The following is a 7,202-nucleotide window of genomic DNA, read 5'->3' as shown; positions in this document are numbered from 1 at the left end:
GGTAACAAATGCAAAATACTAATAACTGGGGTAGAGGTCAGGAGAGAGGGTATACGGGAACTCTCTGTACTTTCTGCTCAGGTTTTTTGTAAACCTAAAACTGCTCTAAAAACTAAAGTATTAAAAATGTAAAGGGTAATTGACTGTTTAAACAAAAATAGTAACCACCCACTCTGGGGTCTAGAATATATGTATGTAAAATATATGTATATATGTCATATATATGTGAAAGGTATGATAAAATAGCATAAACACTGGAGGGGAAAAAACAGAAGTATACTATGGTGTGTAATATCACACCAGATGTGTTATAGATATATACTATCCTAAAATAATTACTAAGATAAGAATACAATAAGCCAACAAAGGACATAAAGTGGGTCATGAAAAAAAAAAAACGAACCCTTTGGGAAAAAGCAGAAAATTAGGGAAAATAGATCATGAACAGTCTGGACAAATAAAACCTAAACAGGTTTCTGGTTTAGCATGTAAGGAGCTTAGAAGTCATCACTCTATCCTAACAATTAAATGGGTGAACAAACGGAAAATCAGCAGATCTTCTTAGGTCTGTCAGAGAGGTGAGGTCACAGGGCAAACTGCTACCCCCAAATTGGAGAGACAGACAGGTGGGTACATAGAATCCCAACTTCTGCAGGAACCAGCACAGAGGTGGGAAAACTTGAACTGTAAGTGACAAATTGCTGGAGGCTCAGTGTAGACTAGTGTGAGGGTTAAAAACACTTAGGGATATGTCTGACAAAAGAGATGAGCTGTACGTTGGAAGCTACAAAACGTTGCTGAGAGAAAGTAAATAAGATCTACATAAATGGAGAGGTAAACCTTGTTCTTAGATGAGAAGACTCAATATTTTTAAGATCTAAATTCTCTCCAAGTTGATTTATTGGAGAGAATAGGTTTAATTTGACCTGAGATCTTAGATTTGATCTGAGATATGATATAATCTCAATCAGAATTCCAGGAAGGATTTTTATAGAAATTGAATACCTGATTCTAAATTTTATATGGAAATGCAAAGGACATAAAATAGCCAAAACAACTTTAAAAGAAAAGAGAACAAAATTGGAGAACTAACACTACAAGATTTATCATAAAACCACAGTAATGATCAGCATAGTATTGACATAAAGATATAAAAGTAGATAAACACAATAGAACAGTTTCCAGAAATAGACCCACACATATACAGACAACTGACTTTTGAAAAAGTTGCAAAGGCAATTCAGTGCAGAAAGGACGGTCTCTTTTTTTAAAATTTTATTTATTTATTTTTCTCTGCGTTGGGTCTTTGTTGCTGCACACGGCCTTTCTCTAGTTGCGGCGAGCGGGGGCTCCTCTTCATTGCGGTGCGCGGGCTTCTCATTGCGGTGGCTTCTCTTGTTGCAGAGCAAGGGCTCTAGGTGTGTGGGCTTCAGTAGTTGTGGCGCGTGGGCTCAGTAGTTACGGCCCGCGGTCTCTAGAGCACAGGCTCAGTAGTTGTGGTGCACGGGCTTAGTTGCCCCGCGGCATGTGGGATCTTCCCGGACCATGGTTCAAACCCGTGTCCCCTGCATTGGCAGGAGGACCCCCAACCAATGTGCCACCAGGGAAGCCCCAAGGACAGTCTTTTAAACAATGATTCTGGAAGAATTGGCATATATATGCAAAAATATACTTCAATCCATACCTCATTTTATATATATATATATATATATATATTTTTTGGCCATGCCACATGGCTTGTGGGATTTTAGTTCCCCTACCAGGGATTGAACCCAGACCCCCTGCAGTGGAAGCATAGAGTCCTAACCACTGGACCTCCAGGGAATTTCCCTATATTTCAAAAATTAACTCAAAATGACCATAGACCTAAATGTGAAATATAAAACTGTGAACTTTCTAGAAGAAAACATAGGAGAAAACCTTTGTGACCTTGGATTAGGCAAAGCACAACCCATAAAAGAACACAGTGATAAATTTCAAATTTGTCTTTAAAAGATATTGGTTTTGTTTGTTTGTTTGTTTTTGCGGTACATGGGCCTCTCACTGTTGTGGCCTCTCCCGTTGCGGAGCACAGGCTCCGGATGCGCAGGCTCAGCAGCCATGGCTCACGGGCCCAGCCGCTCTGCGGCATGTGGGATCTTCCCAGACCAGGGCACGAACTTGCGTCCCCTGCATCGGCAGGCGGACTCTCAACCACCGTGCCACCAGGGAAGCCCACTGGATGGGTTTTAAAGAGACAGAACGAATGCCACACAGCCAGGGAACAAAATAAGATGAGACAAGAAGGATGATAATGGTGGTGATGAGAGTCATAATATTATCTACTACTTGGGCTGGGCACTGACTATGTGCCAGGGCAGTATCTACTTCATGGCTGTTAACCCTCACCCTGCTCCTATGAGAAAGGTGGTATCATCTCATCTTGGAGAGGAGGAAGCCAAGGTGGTGAGTAGCAAGGGCTCATATAGCTAATAAATTGTAGAGTTAGAATTTGAACCCATATCTGTCTGATTCCAAAGCTCTTACCATTAAACTGCCCCATTTCCAGGCCAGCATAGACGTGTGAACACATGCATGTCCATCTGTGCATACATAGGACCACACACACACACACGTTCAACATACATACACGTGTGTACACATATACACACACATTTGAATACACATTCACACCAATTGACCACCCATACATACACATATGCACAAACACATGTTCCCTGGAGACAAACAAACATGCACATAAACATTTGTGTGATGCACACAGCCAAACACACACTGCATGTGCACCTACACACAGACACACACTTAGGACATCCTAAGAACATACATTCTGTCCTTTCTGGCTTCCCATTAGTAGTGGCCAGTGCATCCCACTGCCAGCTTCTCCCAGCCCAGGCCCCAGGAATCTTCAGGACACTGCAGTCCTGAGTCTAAAGTGAAATAATGCTCAGGTCCCTGATCTGGGAACTGCATGGAAGTCAGGGCAGTCAGATGCATCACATTTTCTCATGAAAGAAATTTCTGATGGGCTTATTAACCTTTGAAAATACCAGCTCTCAGTCCGAAAGACTTCCTGAGTCCAGATCAAACTGAAAAATAACCTTGTGACAGACCACCCGGTTCTGAGCTGATGGGAATTACTTTCAACCCAGGCCAGCATGTCCCTCAGACAAAATGTTCCACATACCAAACCTGACAGCAGCCAGCTCTGGGGAGTAGGGGGGCCAAGTGTCAGCTATTATAGATCATGTTCACAGTGGCTGTGACATGGGATGATTGCTCTGGGCCTGCATCACAGTGGGGGCATCCGGGATGGCAGGAAGGAGCCGGCCCAAGTGCCTTTGACATTTATGTCCCTGTGCTATAGGGCAGAGAGTCTGCCTGTCATCACAGACAGATGTAGCCTTGGCCTTGGGCAGTTATTTTCTGTTTTGAGTGTTCAGTTTGGGGTAGAATTGTAGTTCAGTAGGTGTTGTCAGAAGAAAAGAGACAGAGTGTCATGTGGAAAATTGGGGATAAGCTGATAATTCCAGGGTTGGAAGAACTGACTCATCCACCGCACCATCTCGTGGTGGAAGACAGTCTCCCTGCCTGCTCTCTTTTGGGCCACATTCTGGGCTCCGAAGGCAGTCTCTGTTATTTTCACAAGTCTCAGTGTTTTTCCTACCCCATGAAACACAAGTGAAACAGAGCTTTTCCATCGTAACAGCTGCCAGGGACCACAGAGTTTAGCCTCGTCTCTGCTTTGAATAAATTGGGTGGCCTTGGTCAAAACCCTTAATTCCAGAGCCTCAGCTTATATATAGAAGGTGGGGCTATCAGCGCCTGCCTTGTCTACTTCACCAGTCTGAGGACACACACTGTGCTCGGAGTGATCAGGAAGGACTGCCCTGCAGTGCTACAGACCGTCCCACTACTCGGTGGGCTGCGTGGATTCAAGTTCTAGCATCACAGCCACGTGCACAGCCCCCAGCAGCTACTTCAGAATTCCCACTCCTGCAGCTCCCAACACAACCCTACCTTTTCTCAACCAATGACTTTGCTTTCCATTGCTCAGAGAAGAGAGAGGCCAAGGGGCAGGAAGGCCCTCTGATTCTCTACTCAAAACCTATCCACACTCTACCCATCTTTAACTCCCTGCCTGCTGGCTCAGAGGCCCCTTCCCATCAATGGCCAGCGTCCCCACTTAGAATCTTATTTCCTGATACTTCCTTGGGGACCTCCCCTCATCACGTATCCCTTCTCACTTTACTCTTTCTCTTGCTACTCGTCCCTTCTCGGCACACAACGGGGCTTTGACCAAGGAATTGTGTCTGTAGGAACCTGTTGGGGGTTTGGACCGTGAACAGGAACAGGGGAGAAACACTCTGGGTGAGGACAAAAATGGGGCAGGTGTGGCCCTTGGGAAAGGCTTCAAAGATAAGGTTTTGAGGGCCTCCCTGGTGGCATGGTGGTTGGGAGTCCGCCTGCCGATGCAGGGGACGCGGGTTCGTGCCCCGGTCCCGGAGGGTCCCGCGTGCCGTGGAGCGGCTGGGCCCGTGAGCCATGGCCGCTGAGCCTGCACGTCCAGAGCCTGTGCTCCGCAACGGGAGGGGCCACAACAGTGAGAGGCCCGTGTACCTCAAAAAAAAAAAAAAAAAAAAAGATAAGGTTTTGAAGACTCTACGGAAGTTGCAAGGGTGTTGCTGAAAATTGCAAGGGTTCTTAGATCGTCCAGACTGTCACCCTTCTCCCTCAGTCCCTGTTCTTTCTGTCTCCGTCCCTCTCCCTAACATCTATCCTCATACCCTCATCTTGAAGAATTAAAATCCTAGTCCCTTTAGGGAAATAATGAAAAGTTCAGACTTTGTAAAATCACTGACAGTTGAGTAATTGAAACATCACTTTTGTTTTACAAATAATAGGATTCATTCTTGTTGCACAGAGCTAGGCATCCCTCTCCCAGATTTGACCTGATGAATCCTACCAGTAGATGCAGCCAAGTTGTCTTGGAACTGTCAGTCGGAGGACCAGCTCTCTCCATTTCCCAGGGGTAAATAGAACCCCACCCAGGCCAATCAGCTTCTTTCACCAGAACTTGAATTTGATGGCAAGCATGTAAAGGCATCTGTCAGAATCCGTGGAGGATTGGTTCTGGGACTTCCTTAAATATCAGAATACAAGGATGCTCAAATCCCTTACATAAAATGGCATAGTATTTGCTTATTACCTACACACATTCTCACTTACACTTTAAATCATCTCTAGATTACTTATAATACCCAACATAATGTAAATGCTATATTAATCGTTGTAAATACAATGTAAATGCTTCATAAATATTTGCTGGCACATGGCAAATTCAAGTTTTGCTTTTTGGAACTTTCTGGAATTTTGTTTCTTTGAATATTTTCAATCCACAGTTTGAACCCATGGATGCAGAAGTCATGGATGTGGGGACTTCCCTGGTGGCACAGTGGTTGAGAATCCTCCTGCCAATGCAAGGGACACGGATTCGAGCCCTGGCCCGGGACGATCCCACGTGCTGCGGAGCAACTAAGCCCTTGTGCCACAACTGCTGAGCCTGCGCTCTAGAGCCCGCGAGCCACAACTACTGAAGCCCGCGCACCTAAAGCCCATGCTCCACAACAAGAGAAGCCACCCAATGAGAAGCCCACACACTGCAGCGAAGAGTAGCTCCCGCTCGTCACAACTAGAGAAAAGCCCGCATGCAGCAACGAAGACCCAACGCAGCCAAAAAAGTAAAAAAGTCGTGGATGTGTAACGTGTGGATTCAAAGGGCCGACTGTAGTTGGAACCACGTCATTCTGACAGCAGCCTCCTGGAGAGATTTCTCTTCAGTTCTTGCCTGGAGCTTCCATCCTTCAAGTCCTGCTTGAGGCTTGGCTGTTCAGCTTTCCCTTTAACTCTGTGAGATATTAAGCATCCTTCCCATCACTTCCATCCCTGTTTTATAGGAAAGATTTCAGTCGCTTGTAACCAGAGAATCTTAACTGATAAGCATATACCTCTGTAAAGCTCTCCCTCTGAAGATCTTCAGAAAGCCACCGACTTGGCTACCACATGACCTTCTTGCACCCCCTTTGGAAACACCAGGCATTAGATCCTGAAAGTACTTTATCCTCAGAGTCTGCAAGGTAAGTACTATCATCATACCCATTTTTCAGGTGAGAGACTGAGGCTCTGAAAGATGTGGGCATCTGCCGAGGATGAAAGCTGGGACCAGGAAACTTGGTCATCCCATTAGTAAAATTTAGTGTAGCCCAAGAAAAGGAGGTGAACAGAAGGAAAGTGGGAGCGTCTCTGGCCAAGATAGCACCTTCCTCCATCTCTCTCTTTCTCAGACCTCCTGCTCTTCCATTTCTGCTTCTGCTCCATTTTCCTGCCTTTCTCTGTAGACTGGCTTTCTCTGCTCACTCATTAGTGAGCATATTGCTGAAAAAGGCTGTTCCAAACCTAACTCTAAATAGTTACTCACTTCAAGCTTCTGCCATCAACTATAGTTTCTGTGTTTCTTAGTTTGAAATATTGAGATAAAATCTGCTTGGTACCTGGACAGCTGGGGTCAGCTGAAAAATGTCCACCCTCCTGAAAAGATATTTAGTTCCTAATCCCTGGAACCTGTGAATGTTATATGGAAAGAGGGTCTTTGTAGAAGTGTTAAGGATTTGAAGATGGAGAAATTACCCTGGTTTATCTGGGTGGGCCCTAAATGCAATCATATGTATAACCTTACAGAGTGGGGCAAAGAGAGATTGGGCAGAGAGAGAAGGGAAGGTGACATGAAGCAGAGACTGGAGTGATGCAGCCGTAAAGCAAGCAATGTTTGCAGTCACAAGAATCTGGAAGAGACAGATTCTCCCCTACAGCCTCTGAAGCGAGCACAGCTCTGCTAAGACTTTGACCTCAGTCCAGTACTACTGATTTTAGATGACTGGCAACCAGAACTGTGGGAGAAGAAATTTCTGTTGTTTAAAGTAACCAACTTTGTCATGATTTGCTACAGAAGCTACAGGGAACTAATACAGCAGCCAATGGATTCACTTCTCCTGCGTTAGGTGTCCACTCATTGTCCAATCAGTTATATCCAAGGGGATGTTAAATGAACAACCACAGAGGCCTATCCTCTGGGAAAGTAGTTGGTATATTCTCAGAGAAAGGACATAGCTGGGAGACACTTGGATGCATCCCACTACCACTCC

This window comes from Mesoplodon densirostris, chromosome 5 (genome assembly GCF_025265405.1).
Source record: "Mesoplodon densirostris isolate mMesDen1 chromosome 5, mMesDen1 primary haplotype, whole genome shotgun sequence".
Taxonomy (NCBI): domain Eukaryota; kingdom Metazoa; phylum Chordata; class Mammalia; order Artiodactyla; family Ziphiidae; genus Mesoplodon; species Mesoplodon densirostris.
Note: the sequence above shows the minus strand (reverse complement) of the source record.